At 43.8% G+C, this 17405-nt stretch overlaps 1 non-coding gene across 1 annotated transcript; it reads right to left on the bottom strand.

Moving 5' to 3' along the window:
* Positions 1 to 2093: 2093 nt before the first annotated feature.
* LOC133063036 (small nucleolar RNA U13) lies at positions 2094 to 2198 on the bottom strand. The gene has a single exon (XR_009694345.1). It is a non-coding gene; the product is annotated as a small nucleolar RNA U13 (small nucleolar RNA).
* Positions 2199 to 17405: the final 15207 nt, after the last annotated feature.

Genomic DNA, 17405 nt, shown 5'->3' on the forward strand with positions numbered 1-17405 from the left:
GGTGAATTCATTTCTAGAGATGCTCTCCCTTTGTAAATAGAATTTCACTGCTGAAAAGGGTTGACAGAGCATTCCTATGAAGACCTGCCCTCTCAGTGGATCTAAAATCAGATTTTCCTGTCCAAAATTCAATCACATTCCCTTTCTCAGACAACTACCCATAGCCCATAGGACAGCATGTAAGCTAAGAAGTAGCCCAGTCTTCATGGTCAGAGATCCACTGGCTGTATTCTCCTGCTGTGTCAACTTTCTCAGTCTTGCTCTCCAGCGAGAGTGGTGAGCACAGCCACTGTTGACTGTTACATAGCCTTGGGCAAGTTATTTCACCTCTCTGAGCCTCACATTCCTCTGCTCAGCCCCTCCTTCCCTGTTGTCAAACTCTTAAGTCTTCCATCTAAAATCATCTAAAATAAGACTTTCTTATTACTCCTGTGGAGAGAGTGCCGAATGCAAAGGAAAAAAGAGTGAAATTCTTGGGTCTTGATTTGCAAAATGGACTCTTGAAACCCAAAGCTGTTTAGAGCAAGAAAACTTTCTTGGAGCAGTGAAAGCCCAAGAGGCTGAAGGACTCATATTTTACATCAGCAACAGCAGGGTCAGGAAGAAGGTATGATAATACCAGAGTCAGTTTTCCAAAAGAATGGGGGTGGGGAAAAAATTATATCAAAGAGAGCATTACCGTTAGCTACTGGGGTGGATCTCTGAGAAGAGACCCTCTCACTTCCTCCCCCAATCCCCTCTACCCAGAGATAAGGGGAGAATAGGACCTCCAGAAAGGTTTGGAAGCTCTGAGAGCGAAGAGAATCTGTGCTTGGTCTGTAAGTTGCTCAAAGAGGGCCTAGATAGGCAGACAGTGGGTTGTGGGATATGATAAACAGAACCAAATGAACCTAGAAGATCCTGGACAATCCAAGCCAGAGACCATGGACAAACAGAGACATCTATGGGCACAGTAGAAATCAAGGATGACAGTTCACAACTAGTAGGAGTCAAGTCTACCTGCCTCGATGAGCAGTTGAGGAAGATGGATGTTGACCAAGGACCAGACAATCTCCAGCCCCCTCAACTCCCACTCCATGCCATGATCACATAAGCTCAGGATATAGTTGTGACCCTGGATAGAAGAAAAGGAACAAAACCCTCAACTTGACTGAGCACACCCCTGAAATGACTGAGTGATCATACAACCGTTTGAAATGACAGGTTATATTTTTGCTGTCAAATGGAAATAGGTACTGTAGAAAGTAATGAGAGCCATGAGGCTTCCCTGCTGGCTCAGTGGCAAAGAATTCTCCTGCCAATGCAGGACACATGGGTTCAATCCCTGGTACAGGAAGATCCCACATGCTGCAGAACAAAAAAGCCCGTGCACCACAACTATTAAGCCTGTGCTCTGGAGCCCAAGAGCTGCAACTACTGAGCTCATTAGCCACAGCTACTGAAGCCAGAATGGCCTAGAGCCCATTCTCCGCAACAAAAGTCACTTCAATAAGGAACCCACGCACTAAAACTAGAGAGTAGCACCCGCTCGCCACAACTAGAGAAAATCCAGAGCAGCAACAAAGACCCAGCACAGCTAAAAATAAATGAATAAATAAAATTATATATAAAAAAGAGACCTATCATTTTGGCACACCCAAATTTTCTGACAAAATTTCACATAGCCATGGTGCACAGGAATCATATGGAGCTCCTGCTGCCCACTTGCTCTTCACATCCTGTGTGATCTGGGTGGGCTATGTGGCTTCCCCTCTCTAGCCTCAGTCTCAATGTCTGTAGAATGGGGCTTTTGGCAATACCTACCTCACAGAATTTTTGTGAAACTTATTTCAATCACTAGAATGGCTAAGCATGAGTGACAATACCAAATATTACCAAGGATGTGGAACAAATGGAACTCTCACACATTGCTGGTGGGAGTACCAATTGGTATATTTCAGAAAATTGACATCTACTAAAACTAAATATGCATATACCCAGTGGCTCAGTAATCCTAACTCTGGACTAATCTCCAACATGAGTAAGTCCTCATGTCCATCAAAAGATATGCTTAGGAATGTTCCCAGTAACTTTTTTTTTTTTTTTTTTTTTTACGTCAGACAGGTAATGTGCTGATGTCGTAACAAGGTTTGGAAGGAGGCACATGTCACACAGCAGCGTGAACACCCAATCATCATGCTCATGAACTACAAAAGGATCTCCCAGTAACTTTTAAGAGAAAAAAAATAGAAATAATAAATCCAGTAACTGTTAAATGAAAAAATAAATTGTTATATCTTTGTACAATGGAATACTAAACAGCAATGAAAAAGAAACCACTGATATAACCATGGATGTATCTCACAATGTTGACCAAAAGAAGGTAGACACAGGAATACTTATTTTATGAGTCCATTGAAATTAAGACCAAAAACAGGCAAAAACTAATGGTGGTGAGAGAAGATAGAATAATAGTTCCCTTTGCCAGGAAAAGAAGGTACTGATGAGGGAAGCTCTGGGATGCTGGCAATTACCTATCTTGATTCAGGTGGTAGTTTCACAGGTATATGCACGTACAAAAATTCACTGAACTATAATCATATTTGTGTATTGTATACAAGTCGTAACAATTTAAAAGGTGGGGTGGTGTATGAAAATGGATGTTGCATGCTTAGCATGGGTCCAGAGTCAAGTTCAGATGGAACTTCAAGCCCCTGTAGCCTCCCCTTTGGGGCTTCCCAGAGGCTCAAGTGGTAAACAATCTGCATAAAGAATGCAGGAGACTCAGAAGATGTGGGTTCGACCTCTGGGTCAGAAAGATTGCCTGGAGGAGGAAGTGGCAACCCACTCCAGTATTCCTGCCTGGAAAATTCCATGGACAGAGGAGCTTAGTGGGCTACAGTCCATGGAGTCAACAAGAGTTGAACATGACTGAGTGACTGAGCACACATGCACACAGCCTGTCCTTCGCATGGCTACCCACCCTTCCACAACCCAGACTGCAGGAGTACTGAAAGACACTGGGAGGGAACGTGGGGGAGTTTTGCAAGGCCACTATGTCTCATCTGCCCAGGGTGGATATATCTAACTGAGGCCTTCAGTTCAGTTCAGTTCAGTTCAGTCACTCAGTCGTGTCCGACTCTTTGCAACCACATGAACCACAGTACACCAGGCCTCCCTGTCCATCACCAACTTCCAGAGTCCACCCAAACCCATGTCCGTTGTGTCGGGGATGCCATCCAACCATCTCATCCTCTTTCGTCCCCTTCTCCTCCTGCCCTCAATCTTTCCCAGCTTCAGGGTCTTTTCAAATGAGCTCTCCACAGCAGGTGGCCAAAGTATTGGAGTTTCAGCTTCGGCATCAGTCCCTCCAGTGAACACCCAGGACGGATCTCCTTTAGGATGGACTGATTGGATCTCCTTGTAGTCCAAGGGACTCTCAAGAGTCTTCTCCAATACCACTGTTCAAAAGCATCAATTCTTCTGCACTCAGCTTTCTTTGTAGTCCAAATCTCACGTCCATACATGACTACTGGAAAAACCATAGCCTTGACGAGACGGACCTTGTTGGCAAAGTAATGTCTCTGCTTTTTAATATGCTATCTAGGTTGGTCATAACCTACCTTCCAAGGAGCAAGTGTCTTTTAATTTCATGGCTGCAATCACCATCTGCAGTGATTTTGGAGCCCAGAAAAATAAAGTCTGACACTGTTTCCACTGTTTCCCCATCTATTTGCCATGAAGTGATGGGACCGGATGCCATGATCTTCGTTTTCTGAATGTTGAGCTTTAAGCCAACTTTTTCACTCTCTTCTTTCACTTTCTTCAAGAGGCTCTTCAGTTCTTCTTAACTTTCTGCCATAAGGGTGGTGTCATCTGCATATCTGAGGTTATTGATATTTCTCCCGGCAATCTTGATTCCAGTTTGTGCTTCCTCCAGCCCAGCGTTTCTCATGATGTACTCTGCATTTAAGTTAAATAATCAGGGTGACAATATACAGCCTTGACGTACTCCTTTTCCTATTTGGAACCAGTCTGTTGTTCCATGTCCAGTTCTAACTGTTGCTTCCTGACCTGCATACAGGTTTATCAAGAGGCAGGTCAGCTGGTCTGGTATGCCCATCTCTTTCAGAATGTTCCACAGCTTATTGTGATCCACACAGTCAAAGGCTTTGGCATAGTCAATAAAGCAGAAATAGATGTTTTTCTGGAACTCTCTTGCTTTTTGATGAGCCAATGAATGTTGGCAATTTGATCTCTGGTTTCTCTGCCTTTTCTAAAACCAGCTTGAATATCGAAGTTCACGGTTCACATATTGCTGAAGCCTGACTTGGAGAATTTTGAGCATTACTTTACTAGCATGTCAGATGAGTGCAATTGTGCAGTAGTTTGAGCATTCTTTGGCATTACCTTTCTTTGGGATTGGAATGAAAACTGACCTTTTCCAGTCCTGTGGCCACTGCTGAGTTTTCCAAATTTGCTAACATATTGAGTGCAACACTTTCACAGCATTATCTTTTAGAATTTGAAATAGCTCAACTGGAATTCCATCACCCCCACTAGCTTTGTTCGTAGTGATGCTTCCTAAGGCCCACCTGACTTCACACTGCAGGATGTCCGGCTCTAGGTGAGTGGGAGTGATCACACCTTCGTGCTTATCTGGGTTATGAAGACCTTTTTTGTACAATTCTTCTGTGTATTCTTGCCACCTCTTCTTAATATCTGCTGCTTCTGTTAGGTCCATACCATTTCTGCCCTTTATTGAGCCCATCTTTACATGAAATGTTCCCTTGGTATCTCTAATTTTCTTGAAGAGATCTCTACTCTTTCCCATTCTATTGTTTTCCTCTATTTCTTTGCAGTGATCGCTGAGGAAGGCTTTCTTATCTCTCCTTGCTATTCTTTGGAACTCTGTATTCAAATGGGTATATCTTTCCTTCTTCCTTTGCTTTTCACTTCACTTCTTTTCACAGCTATTTGTAAGACCTCCTCAGACAGTCATTTTGCTTTTTTGCATTTCTTTTTCTTGGGGATGGTCTTGATCACTGCCTCCTGTACAATGTCACGAACCTCCGTCCATAGTTCATCAGGCACTCTGTCTATCAGATCTAATCCTTTAAATCTATTTCTCACTTCCAACGAGACCTTAGAAAACACTATGGAAACGGCCACTAGTCAGCTTCCTTGATTCTATTATGGCCAGCCGGTGCTCGGGGTCTCCCCTGGAGGGCTATGGACCCACCCACTGGAAATTGCCATGGAAGCTCTCAGTAGAAGGGCATCCAACTTAAACGGTACAGGAGAAAATGTCCTGATCCATATTTGTACCAAGCACCATCACAGAGCTGTGGGCACAGGCTCGACTGGAGCACTGTCAAGTCAGAGTGGGCCTGCCCATGAGACTGAGATGGGTTATGAAAATTGTCCCAGCCAGACAGCAGACAAGTGGGGAGGTGGGATTTGAACCTAGATCTGGCTGACTCACTGCAGAAAAATCAAGGTTTCCCGGAAGAACATGGGTTCTTCTCTGTTCCACTCTCTCCCGGAAGGAAAGTTTATGGGAACATGTAGGTGCCCCTGTGGGTTCAGAGTGGGCAGACTATACCCCGTGAAGGCAGGGACAGGTATAGTGTTGCCCTACAGGCTGGTCTTGCATTTCATTCGAAGATTGGTACAATAAAGGACAGAAATGGTATGGACCTAACAGAAGCAGTAGATATTAAGAAGAGGTGGCAAGAATATACAGAAGAACTATACAAGAAAGATATTAATGACCCAGATAACCACGATGGTGTGATCACTCACCTAGAGCCAGACATCCTGGAATGAGAAGTCAAGTGGTCCTTAGGAAGCTTCACTATGAACAAAGCTAGTTGTGGTGATGGAATTCCAGCTGATCTATTTCAATTCCTAAAAGATGATGCTGTGAAAGTGCTGCACCCAGTATGCCAGCAAATTTGGAAAACTCAGCAGTGGCCACAGGATTGGAATCCAATCCCAAAGAAAAGCAATGCCAAAGAATGTTCAGACTACCGCACAACTGCACTCATCTCACACTCTAGCAAAGTAAGGCTCAAAATTCTCCAAGCTAGGCTTCAACAGTACATGAACAGAGAACTTCCAGATGTTCAAGCTGGATTCAGAAAAGGTCGAGGAACCAGAAATTAAATTGTCAACATCCATTGGATTATTGAAAAAGCAAGAGAATTCCAGAAAAGTAGAAGTAGGTTGCTTCTATTTCATTGACTATGCTATAGTCTTTGACTGTGTGGATCACAAACTGTGGAAAATTCTTAAAGAGATGGGAATACCAGACCACCTGAACTGCCTCCTGAGAAATATGTATGCAGATCAAGAAGCAACAGTTAGAACCAGACATGGAACTACAGATTGGTTCCAAATTGGGAAAGGAGTAGGTCAAGGCTGTATATTATCACTCTGCTTATTTCACTTATATGCAAAGTACATCATGTGAAATGCCGGGCTGGCTCAAGCACAAGCTGGAATCAAGATTGCTGGGAGAAATATCAATAACCTCAGATATGCAGATGACACCACCCTTATGGCAGAAAGTTAAGAAGAACTAAAGAGCCTCTTGATGAAAGTGAAAGAGGAGAGTGAAAAAGCTGGCTTAAAGTTCAACATTCAGAAAACTAAGATCATGGCATCCGGTCCCATCACTTCATGGCAAATAGATGGGAAAACAAGGGAAACAGTGGCTGACTTTATTTTCTTGGGCTCCAAAATCACTGAGATGGTGACTACAGCCTTGAAATTAAAAGATGCTTGCTCCCTGGAGAAGGAAATGGCAACCCACTCCAGTATTCTTGCCTGGAGAATCCCATGGACGGAGGAGCCTGGTGGGCTACAGTCCACGGGGTAGCAAAGAGTCGGATATGACTGAGTGACTTCACTTTCACTTTCACCCCTCAGCTGAGAAGACTTTCAGCTCTTGTGTTTGCTATTGATTGTTTTCTTGAGTTCTCAAAGACCTGTGACCATATTTTTTTTTAAGTTGCCTGTTTTCTAATTGCATCACTTTACACACTGTTGCCTAATAATATGTGGTATTTAGAATGTCTTCTTAATTATTTGAGCAGCCATTGCCTGTATTTTCTTAGCACCTCCTTGGTTTTCTTATGTGAACTCATCTGACAGGGAAATGAAGCTTTTTGTTTGCCCTCTCTGCATACTGGACCGTCTGAGTCAGTGTTCTAACTAATCCCTGATGGTCTCTGAGCTACTGTTCTACCAGACTCAGTAGTTATGTGCTTCAGGAATTTTTCGGTAGAATTGGTCCTATTAGGAGACTCTTGGTGTCACCTTTGTTATCTTAAAAGCTGGTCCCTTCGCTGAGGCTCTTAATTTTTTTAAAACTTGATTCTATTTCATCTGAAAATTGGCAAGGCTATTTTAAAAATTGAGGGAAGCCATTTAAGAAATTGAAAAGTAATCGCAAACAACATTGGGTAGTGTGACTTTCAGTTCTGTATCAGTTGAATTTTTGTGCTCTTTTCCTTATGTATGTGGTGGTTCTATTTTTCTCCAATAAAGCTTTTGTGTGTGTGTGTGTGTAATAAAGTTTTATTAAAGTATAAAGAAGATAGAGAAAGCTTCTGACATAGGTATCAGAAGGGGGCAAAAGAGTACCCCCTTCGCTAGTGTTAGCAATGGAGTTATATATTCTCCAATGAATCCAAAGAATGTCTGGAGGTTGTAAAGACCTCACCAGACCTACTCCCATAATTTATATTTTAAGATAACAGAGCTGGCCAGAAGGTTTAATCCAAAGATTGTCCTCAGGCAGGATACATCCTTGTAAAGACCAGACCTACTCCCATAATTTGTTTTAAGATAACAGAATTAGCCAGAGGGTTTAATTCAAAGACTGTCCTCAGGCAGGATACATTATTATTATATAATCCTAGGGAATGTAGAGGAAAAAAGTAAAAAAGTTTGTCCTTTCTTCCTCCTTGAATATCCCAGACCTCTCTCTCTCCTTGGGGACCCCTAGACTTCTTATCAACCTGCCTAGGAAATGACTCTCTCATTCCCCCTTTTTCTTTTAGGAGAACTATGTTGCCTAGGGAAAAGGGGCGTCGTTCTCATTCCATAACTGCTTCCGAGCTGACAAGGGGCGTTGTCCCTAAATTGGTGAGGCAACATATTCTCCTAATTCTCATAGTGAGGATGTCTGATTCAGGGGCTCCAAGTAATAGTTGAAGGAGGCTATGGCATTCATAGGAGCTCGGACAACTATTTGTAAATTAAAAGCTTTTAGACGGTTAGAAAACCCCATTATACAGTTACAGATGTAAGGCAAAATAGTCATTAAACCAAGTTAAAATCAAAATGAAAAGTCACATTATGTCCATAGTTACCTCAGTCCATCTTAAGGTTGTTAGATGTCATCAGTTTAAGAAGAGGCATCACATGCGATTGTTGAAGGTATTTGCAGACTTGGAGAAAGTCCTTTCCTTGAAGTGGAGATGTCCACCATGGGACACCTTTCACTGATGAAGAGGGGAGTGCTCCGCAGACCCAGCAGTTAGACCGATTGTGGAATGCAGCATAGGAGTGAGCCCAGGACAGGAAGGCATTGTCTTGAGGATCAAACGGCAGACTCAGGATTTTTGGAGTCAGCAGAAGTAGGCTCACACAGATTATCAGGCCCATCTTGTCCTGAAGGATCCCGGACAAGCCCCCAAGGTGAAAGGTTGTTGCTGAACGATGAGACGCGGGATTCTTGGCCTCCGAAGGAGATGAATTCAATCCAGGGGCCAGAGACAAGGCTGGATCGCTCAGAGCTTTTGTGTAATAAAGTTTTATTAAAGTATAAAGAAAATAGAGAAAGCTTCTGACATAGGCATCAGAAGGGGGCAAAAGAGTACCTCCAATAAAGCTTTTTATTAAAAAAAAAAAAAGACACTTGCTCCTTGAAAATCTTAGATAGCATATTAAAAAGCAGAGACATTATTTTGCCAACAAAGGTCCATATAGTCAAAGCTATGATTTTTCCAGTAGTTATGTATGGATGTGACAGTTGGACCATAAAGAAGGCTGAGCACCGAAGAACTGATGTTTTCAAACTGTGGTCCTGGAGAAGATTCTTGAGAGTTCCTTGGACAGCAGGGAGAGCAAACCAGTCAATCCTAAAGGAAATCAATCCTGAATACTCATTGGAAGGACAGATGCTGAAGCTGAAGCTCTAATACTTTGACCTCCTGATGCAAGGAGCTGATTCATTACAAAAGACCCTGATGCCAGGAAAGATTGAAGGCAGGAGAAGAAGTGGACGCCAGAGGACAAAATGGTTGGATGTCATTAGCGACTCAATGGACATGAGTTTGAGCAAGCTCTGGGAGATGGTGAAGGACAGGGAAGCCTGGCATGCTACAGTCCATGGGGTCGCAAAGAGTCGGACACAGCTGAGCAACTGAACAACAACAACAACAGGCTGGTTTGGCCAATCCCTGAGAACTACCAACACTGACTAGTTTTAGGCAGCAGATAGTGCCTGAGGGCCCAGATGGCTGTCCAAGGGAAGCATCTTTACTGAGTCTTCCCCATCCCAGTTTTGTCCTCTTTGCCCTGCCCTCTCTCCCCTCTGGACCCAGAATCCTGTTCAGATCCCTGGTCTGACCGGTACAGCATGAATGCTAGGGCAGCTTTTTCACACACGCTGTGGTTGTTCCAGTCCTGTGGACCACAGTGTCATTCTGTGAAATCGAATTCACACACAGCCAAGTCCTGGCAGCAGGAATCAACTAGGCTCAGTCAGGAGCAGGGCAATGCAGGGCATCAGCGTTTCTTCTGCAGATGACTAAACTATGACAGGCATGACCTACAGTCTCCAGCTGTGTCTTCCCACTGTTTGCATGTGTGGGGGATCAGAAGACCCCAGTACCATCATAGGATCTGGAGCCAGCTCACTGGGACAGAGACTACAGGACAGCAATCTGTTTGAGAGGCTTGCAGCCTAGCCTGCTAGCTGTTGGCCTGTGGAACTCCAGCCCAGGTCCTGAGATGCTGAGCATTCTAGGAGCCAGACTCAGGAAGACATCAGTGAAGTGAAGGCAAGTGTGATTTGATTAGGTCCTACAAGGCAGGTGTCAGTTTGTGACTAATGAATGCCCAGGCAGAAAGGCCACTCAGCCAAGAGGCCTCTGAGTGTCACGGATTTCCCCAGGAGAATCTGTAACTAGTGACCCACTAACTGGCTCAGAAAACTGCCAGTGTATGGACTGTGTCAGTTCTTCAATGAGTATTTGTCTCATATTCTCTAGCTTCCGCTGAACCCCACCATGTTAGAGGCAGTGGTAAAAAAGAAAAACACTTCTGACACCAGGGAGTTTATCTTCTAATGAGACAAGCACAAATAAGGGACTGTTGAGCAGATAAGTACTGTGAAGAAAATAAGAGCTGATGTAGGGGAGAGGGGATGGCACTGATGCTTTTGAACTGTGGTGTGGGAGAAGATTCTTGAGAGTCCTTTACTGCAAGGAGATCAAACCAGTCCATCCTAAAGGAAATCAGTCCTGAATATTCACTGGAAGGACTGATGTTGAAGCTGAAACTCCAAAACTTTGGCCACCTGATGCTGACTCATTTGAAGACCCTGATGCTGGGAAAGATAGAAGGTGGGAGGAGAAGGGGACGACAGAGGATGAGATGCTTGGATGGCATCACTGACTCAGTGGACATGAGTTTGAGTAAACTCCAGGAGTTGGTGATGGACAGGGAGGCCTGGCGTGTTGCAGTCCATGGGGTTGCAGAGTCGGACAGGATGGAGTGACTGGACTGAACTGAGTAAAGTCAAAGTGAAGTGAAGTCGCTCAGTCGTTTCTGATTCTTTTCGACCCCATGGACTGTAGCCCATCAGGCTCCTCTCTCCATGGGATTTTCCAGGCAAGAATACTGGAATGGGTTGCCATTTCCTTCTCCAACTGAGTAAAGATAGAAGAATAAATTATTTCCAGGAAACTGTTTTGATCAATTGCTTCAAATGCAAGAAACTGGAATTTAATATTCAGAAAAATATCTGCTATTCCTGGCAGTATGTAAATAATCTTAATAAAGTAAATCATTTCAGCAAAGTGGTATGCTGAGAAGAGAATATAATAAGAAAATATTAGATAACATTAATTTCAAGGAACTTTGCTAAGAAGAGGTGTATAGAAAAAGAGGAGACACTTACAGGGGCTATGAGGTCAAAGGAGTTTGCTTTTAGGATTGAAGATAATGGGCCATGTTTATTTATGCTGGTGAGAATAATCCAATTGAGATTAAAATTAGAGATAAGATGATGGAGCTGGTGGCAGGAGGAAGGAGAGAGATCTTGTCTGATTATACTGTGCTGGTGTTAATAGGTAAGGTCATCAGAGTTCTGGAGGGAAGGTGCTGGCAATCTGTGTCAGTCCTTCTGATGACTGAGAAGAAATCTCAGGAAGTGAAGGGGATCCTCTGGCAGTAACTACGGTCCCTTTGACATTTCTATGAGTCCCTACAGTATAGTTGTGTCAGTTTCCCTAGCCATGTCCTGCTTGCTCAGGTTCAGCTGCAGGCTCCAGTCAAAAAATCCCAGGCTAGATTATAACAGGTTACCATTCAGCAGCTTCCATCCTGCTGCCACCAACCTCTCTGTCCCATCAGGTGAAGACAAAAATTTCTGGGGATATTCAGTTCAGTTCAGCCACTCAGGCGTGTCCAAGTCTTTGCAACCCCATGGACTGCAGCATGCCAGGCTTCTCTGCCCATCACCAACTCTTGGAGCTTGCTTAAACTCATGTCCATCGAGGCGATAGTGCCATCCAGCCCATCTCATCCTCTGGAGTCCCCCTTCTCTTCCTGCCTTCAATCTTTCCCAGCATCAGGGTCTTTTTCAATGAGTCAGTTCTTCACATCAGGTGGCCAAAGTATTGGAGCTTCAGCTTCAGCATCAGTCCTTCCAATGAATATTCAGGACTGATTTCCTTGAGGGCTGACTGGTTTAATCTCCTTGCAGATGGAGATGTTACTGCTACCCAAATCTTGGCTCTTGGTACACAGAAATAGAGGGACAGAGTCTTGGAGGAGAAGGAAAGAGTGCATTTATTTATTTGCCAGGCAAAGGGGAAAACACTAGGCTAGAACCTCAAAAACTGTGCCATCCCAAACCCCCACCCCAGGAATAAGGAAAGGTTATATAGTCTGGCAGGGTTATGCGATAAGGATCAAGGGAGTAACAGTCTGGTATTCTCTTCTACAAAATTTAAAAGGGTGGGTGGGGTTTCTGACAAGATTAGAGTGTTAGGGTGGAGGGTTTTAGCTGGTCAGGTCTCCTAATCAGGTGGTTTTGTGGCTGCTCCTCTCTTCATCTTTGCCTATAGGGACAAAAGTCCCTATAGTCAAAGCTATGGGTTTTCCCTGGCGGCTCAGACGGTAAAGAAGCTGCCTGCAATGCGGGAGACCTGGGTTCCATCCCTGGGTTGGGAAGATCCCCTGGAGGATGGTTCCAATACTTTGGCTATCTGATGCTAAGAGCTGACTCATTAGAAAAGACCCTGATGCTGGGAAAGATTGAATGCAGGAGGAGAAGGGGACGACAGAAGATAAGATGGTTGGAGGGCATCACCGACTTAATGGACATGAGTTTGAGCAAGCTCTGGGAGATGGTGAAGGACAGGGAAGCCTGGTGTGCTGCAGTCCGTGGGGTTGCAAAGAGTTGGTCACAACTGAACGACTGAACAACCAGCTCCCTTGATTAGCAACTGTTTGAATCTGCTCTTTGGAACTCAGGGAAGATCATGGAGGCTGGAGTCTTGCCTATAAGAAATGGGGGACAAAAAGGCAGGTGCACAGAGGTCTATCTAGTCAAAGCTATGGTTTTTCCAGTAGTCATGTATGGATGTGAGAGTTTGGACTATAAAGAAAGCTGAGCACCAAAGAATTGATGCTTTTGAACTGTGGTGTTGGAGAAGACTCTTAAGAGTCTCTTGGACTGCAAGGAGATCGAACCAGTCAATCCTAAAGGAAATCAGTTCTGAATATTCATCAGAAGGACTGAAGCTAAAGCTGAAACTCCAATACTTTGGCCACCTGACTGAAGAACTGACTCATTGGAAAAGACCCTGATGGTGGGAAAGATTGAAGGCAGGAGGAGAAGGGGATGACAGGGGATGAGATGGATGGATGGCATCACCGAGGCGATGGACCCGAGTTTGAGTAGGCTCCAGGAGTTGGTGATGGACAAGGAAGCCTGGCGTCCTGCAGCCCATGGGGTCACAAAGAGTCAGACACGACTGAGCAACTGACCTGAACTATTCACCTGGCATCTAACAGGTGGCTCAGTAAGTAGTTGCTGAATGAGTGTTTAAATCTCTTTGTTTGCCCTTTCAAAGTTTGTTGTATTTTAAGAAGCTCCCGGCTAACAAAAGAGAAGTATCTAATGAAGAAACTTCAAACCTAACAGTTATGGAGGACAACACACCAGCAATCAGGGGTACTGCCTCAGTATACTCTTCCACTTTCTTCACCATCCAGTTGTCCTATGAAGAAAGGACACAGCCTCGTGCTGCAATGACATCAAAATGGTTCCCAAGTCCCCCATCCCCAGGCCATCCTGTCACTTGTCTGTGATACTCCTACTTCTCATCTCCCTTTTAGAAAATATCTCTTTCCTTCGCTTCAAGACTTGGGGAGCCTTGAAATTCTCTTATAAACAAGAGCATTAATAAAGCACAAGGCTTGGAATGTTGGGAGTCAGTAAACCCTAGAGACATAGGCTTTTAAATACAAGTTGGTTCCTGCTGACCAGTCCAACAATAGGACTTAGGATTCAGGTGTGAATGTATTCATCCAGCTACCATCTCCCCTCCCGCACTCCTACACCAGAAACCCAGATGATAGCCAAAGCAGAGCCTCGATTCTGCCAAGTTGCTAAGAGCAGGAGAGATTTTATGTATGCACAAGAGATACAGAACCCCATATTGGGGTGACCAACTGTCCCAGTTCTCAAACTGAAAGCTCTGCTTCCTGAGAAATTCTCAAGGCCTTGGCAAACACCCTATGTTGGAACTGTGCCCAACTACTACCATATTCAAACATCTTAAATAAACGAACACCTTGTGAACTAACTGAGTTTTGCCTCCCTGTTTAACTTAGCTATATCAGAGGCCCAGCATACTTTCACCAGCTCACTACTGTTACTTGTGAAATAACTGGAAGTGCATACAGTTGGCACAATATCCGAGATGTTAAAACCTGGATAATGTGCTAAACCAAAGCAGTGTACCGAAGTGTCTGTGACCATTTGTTTGAAAAGGGCCAGAAGTAACACACAGAGAATACTATGTGCAAACTCCAGGAGATAGTGAAGGACAAATGTAAAGCGAACCCAAGTTGCTCCCAGGGAAGCAATTTACTTTTCATGATTATCATGAGGGGTGTAGCATGACTATCATACAAAAAGGCACATGCTGGTATGTATGATTGTGAAGGTATCTAGAATCATTAAAAGAACCTCATAGGATGTAAGGTGGGGGAGACTTTTGTATACATCTATATTGCTTGAATTTACTACAAGTATTACTTTATAATAAAATATCAACTAAGTTAATGGTCTTCAGAAAGTAGAGGTTATCAAGTGATGAAAAGCAAGCAGAAGCTTCCACTTACTCTCCTTATTAAAGCCTAAACAACTGACTAGTTTCCAGCTGTACAAAATACCAGATGTTTAGTTAAAGAGTCTAGAATACCAGGATCATTTCGGTATGGAATACTCAAAAATCAATTTGGGCTAACAGGGAGAAAAGTAAATTATCACACTTAGATAGAATGCAACAGAAAGAGGTGGGGTGAGGGAGTTGTGAACAGGTGGAGCACAGAGCATATTTGGGGTAGTGAGAACACTCCGTATACTACAATAGTGGAGCCAAAATCACTGCAGATGGTGACTGCAGCCATGAAAAGATGCTTGCTCCTTGGAAGGAAAGCTATGACAAACTTAGACAAAATATTAATAAAAAAAAGCAAAAAGAAGACACAACACTTTGCTGACAAAGGTCCGTCTAGTCAAAGCTATCATTTTCCCAGTAGTTATGTATGGACATAAGAGTTGGACCATAAAGAAGGCTGAGCGCCGAAGAATTGATGTTTTCAAACTGTGGTGCTGGAGAAGACTCTTGAGAGTTCCTTGGACAGCAAGGAGACAGCAAACCAGTCCATCCTAAAGGAAATCGATGCTGAATACTCATTGGGCAAGGACTGATGCTAAACCAGAAGCTCCAATACTTTGGTCACTAATGCAAAGAGATGACTCATTGGAAAAGACCCTGATGCTGGGAAAGACTGAAGACAGGAGGAGAAGGGGACGACAGAGGACGAGATAGTTAGATAGCATCATTAACTCAATGGACATGAACTTCAGCATACTCCAGGAGATAGTGAAGGACAGGGAAGCCTGGCATGCTGCAGTCCGTGCATGCTAAGTTGCTTCAAGCGTGTCCTACTCTTTGTGACCCCATGAACTGTGAGGCCTCCAGGCTCCTCTGTCCATGGGATTCTCCAGACAAGAATATTGGAGTGGGTTGCCATGTCCTCCTCCAAGGGATCTTCCTGATCCAGGGATTGAACTGGTGTCTCTTATGCCTCCTGCATTGGCAGGTGGGTTTACCACTAGCGCCACCCTGGGGTCACAAAAAGTCGGACATGACACAGCGACTGAATAACAAAAATTAAGCCATTCAGTTCAGTTGCTCAGTCCTGTCCAACTCTTTGTGGCCCCCTGTAGCACGCCAGGCTTCCCTGTCCATCACCAACTTCTGGAGCTTGCTGAAACTCATGTCCGTCAAGTCAGTGATGCCATCCAACCATCTCATCCTCTGTCATCCCCTTCTCCTCCTGCCTTCAGTCTTTCCCAACATCAGGGTCTTTCCCAATGTCAGTTTTTCACATCAGGTGGCCAAAGTACTGGAGTTGTAGCTTTAGCATCAGTCATTATGATGAATATTCAGGACTAATTTCCTTTAGGATGGACTGGTTGAATCTCCTTGCTGTCCAAGGGACTCTCAAGAGTCTTCTCCAGCACCACAGTTAAAAAGCATCAATTCTACGGTGTTCAGCTTTCTTTATAGTCCAACTCTCACATCCATACATGACTACTGGAAAAACCTTAGCTTTGACTAGATGGACCTTTGTTGGCAAAGTAATGTCTATTCTTTTTAATATGCTGTCTAGGTTGGTCATAACTTTTCTTCCAAGGAGCAAGCATCTTTTAATATCATGGCTGCAGTCACCATCTGCAGTGATTTTGGAGCCCAAGAAAATAAGTCTCTCACTGTTCCCATTGTTTCCCCATCTATTTGCCATGAAGTGATGGGACCAGATGCCATACTAGGTTTTTTTAATGTTGAGTTCTAAGCCAGCTTTTCACTCGCCTCTTTCACTTCCATAGAGGCTCTTTGGTTTCACTTTCCGCCATAGGGTGGTGTCATCTGCATATCGGAGGTTATTGATATTTCTCCTGGCAATCTTGATTCCATTTTGTGCTTCTTTCAGCCCAGCATTTCACATGATATACTCTGCGTATAAGTAAGCAAGGTGACAACATATAGCCTTGAAATACTCCTTTCCCAATTTGGAACCAGTCTGTTGTTCCAGGTCCAGTTCTAACTGTTGCTTCTTGACCTGCATAAAGGTTTCTCAGGGGACAGGTAAGGTGGTCTGGTATTCCCATCTCTTTCAGAATTTTCCACAGTTTGTTGTGATCCACACAGTCAAAGGCTTTTAGCATAGTCAATGAAGCAGATGTTTTTCTGGAATTCTGTTGCTTTTTCTATGATCCAATGGATGTTGACAATTTGATCTCTGGTTCCTCTGCCTTTTCCAGAAATCCAGCTTGAACATCTGGAAGTTCACAGTTCACAAACTGATGAAGCCTAGCTTGGAGAATTTTGAGCATTACTTTACTAGCGTGTGAGATGAGTGCAATAGTGTGTAGTTTGAGCATTCTTTGTCATTGCTTTTCTTTGCGATTGGAATGAAAACTGACCTTTTCCAGTCCTGTGGCCACTGCTGAGATTTCCAAATTTGCTGGTATATTGAGTGCAGCACTTTTATAGCATCATCTTTTAGGATTTGAAATAGCTAAGTTGGAATTCCATCACCTCCACTAGCTTCATTCATAGTGATGCTTCCTAAGGCCCACTTGACTTCACATTCCAGGATGTCTGGCTCTAGGTGAGTGATCACACCATCATGGCTATCTGGATCATTAAGATCTTTTTTGTACAGTTCTTCTGTGTATTCTTGCCACCTCTTCTTAATATCTTCTGCTTCTGTTAGGTCCATACCATTTCTGTCCTTTATTGGACAGAAACCTTCATTGCAGGTGGATTGTTTACAAGCTGAGATACCAAGGAAGCCACGTTAAGTCATACATGTCCAAA

The sequence above is a fragment of the Dama dama genome, chromosome 9 (genome assembly GCF_033118175.1).
Source record: "Dama dama isolate Ldn47 chromosome 9, ASM3311817v1, whole genome shotgun sequence".
NCBI lineage: Eukaryota > Metazoa > Chordata > Mammalia > Artiodactyla > Cervidae > Dama > Dama dama.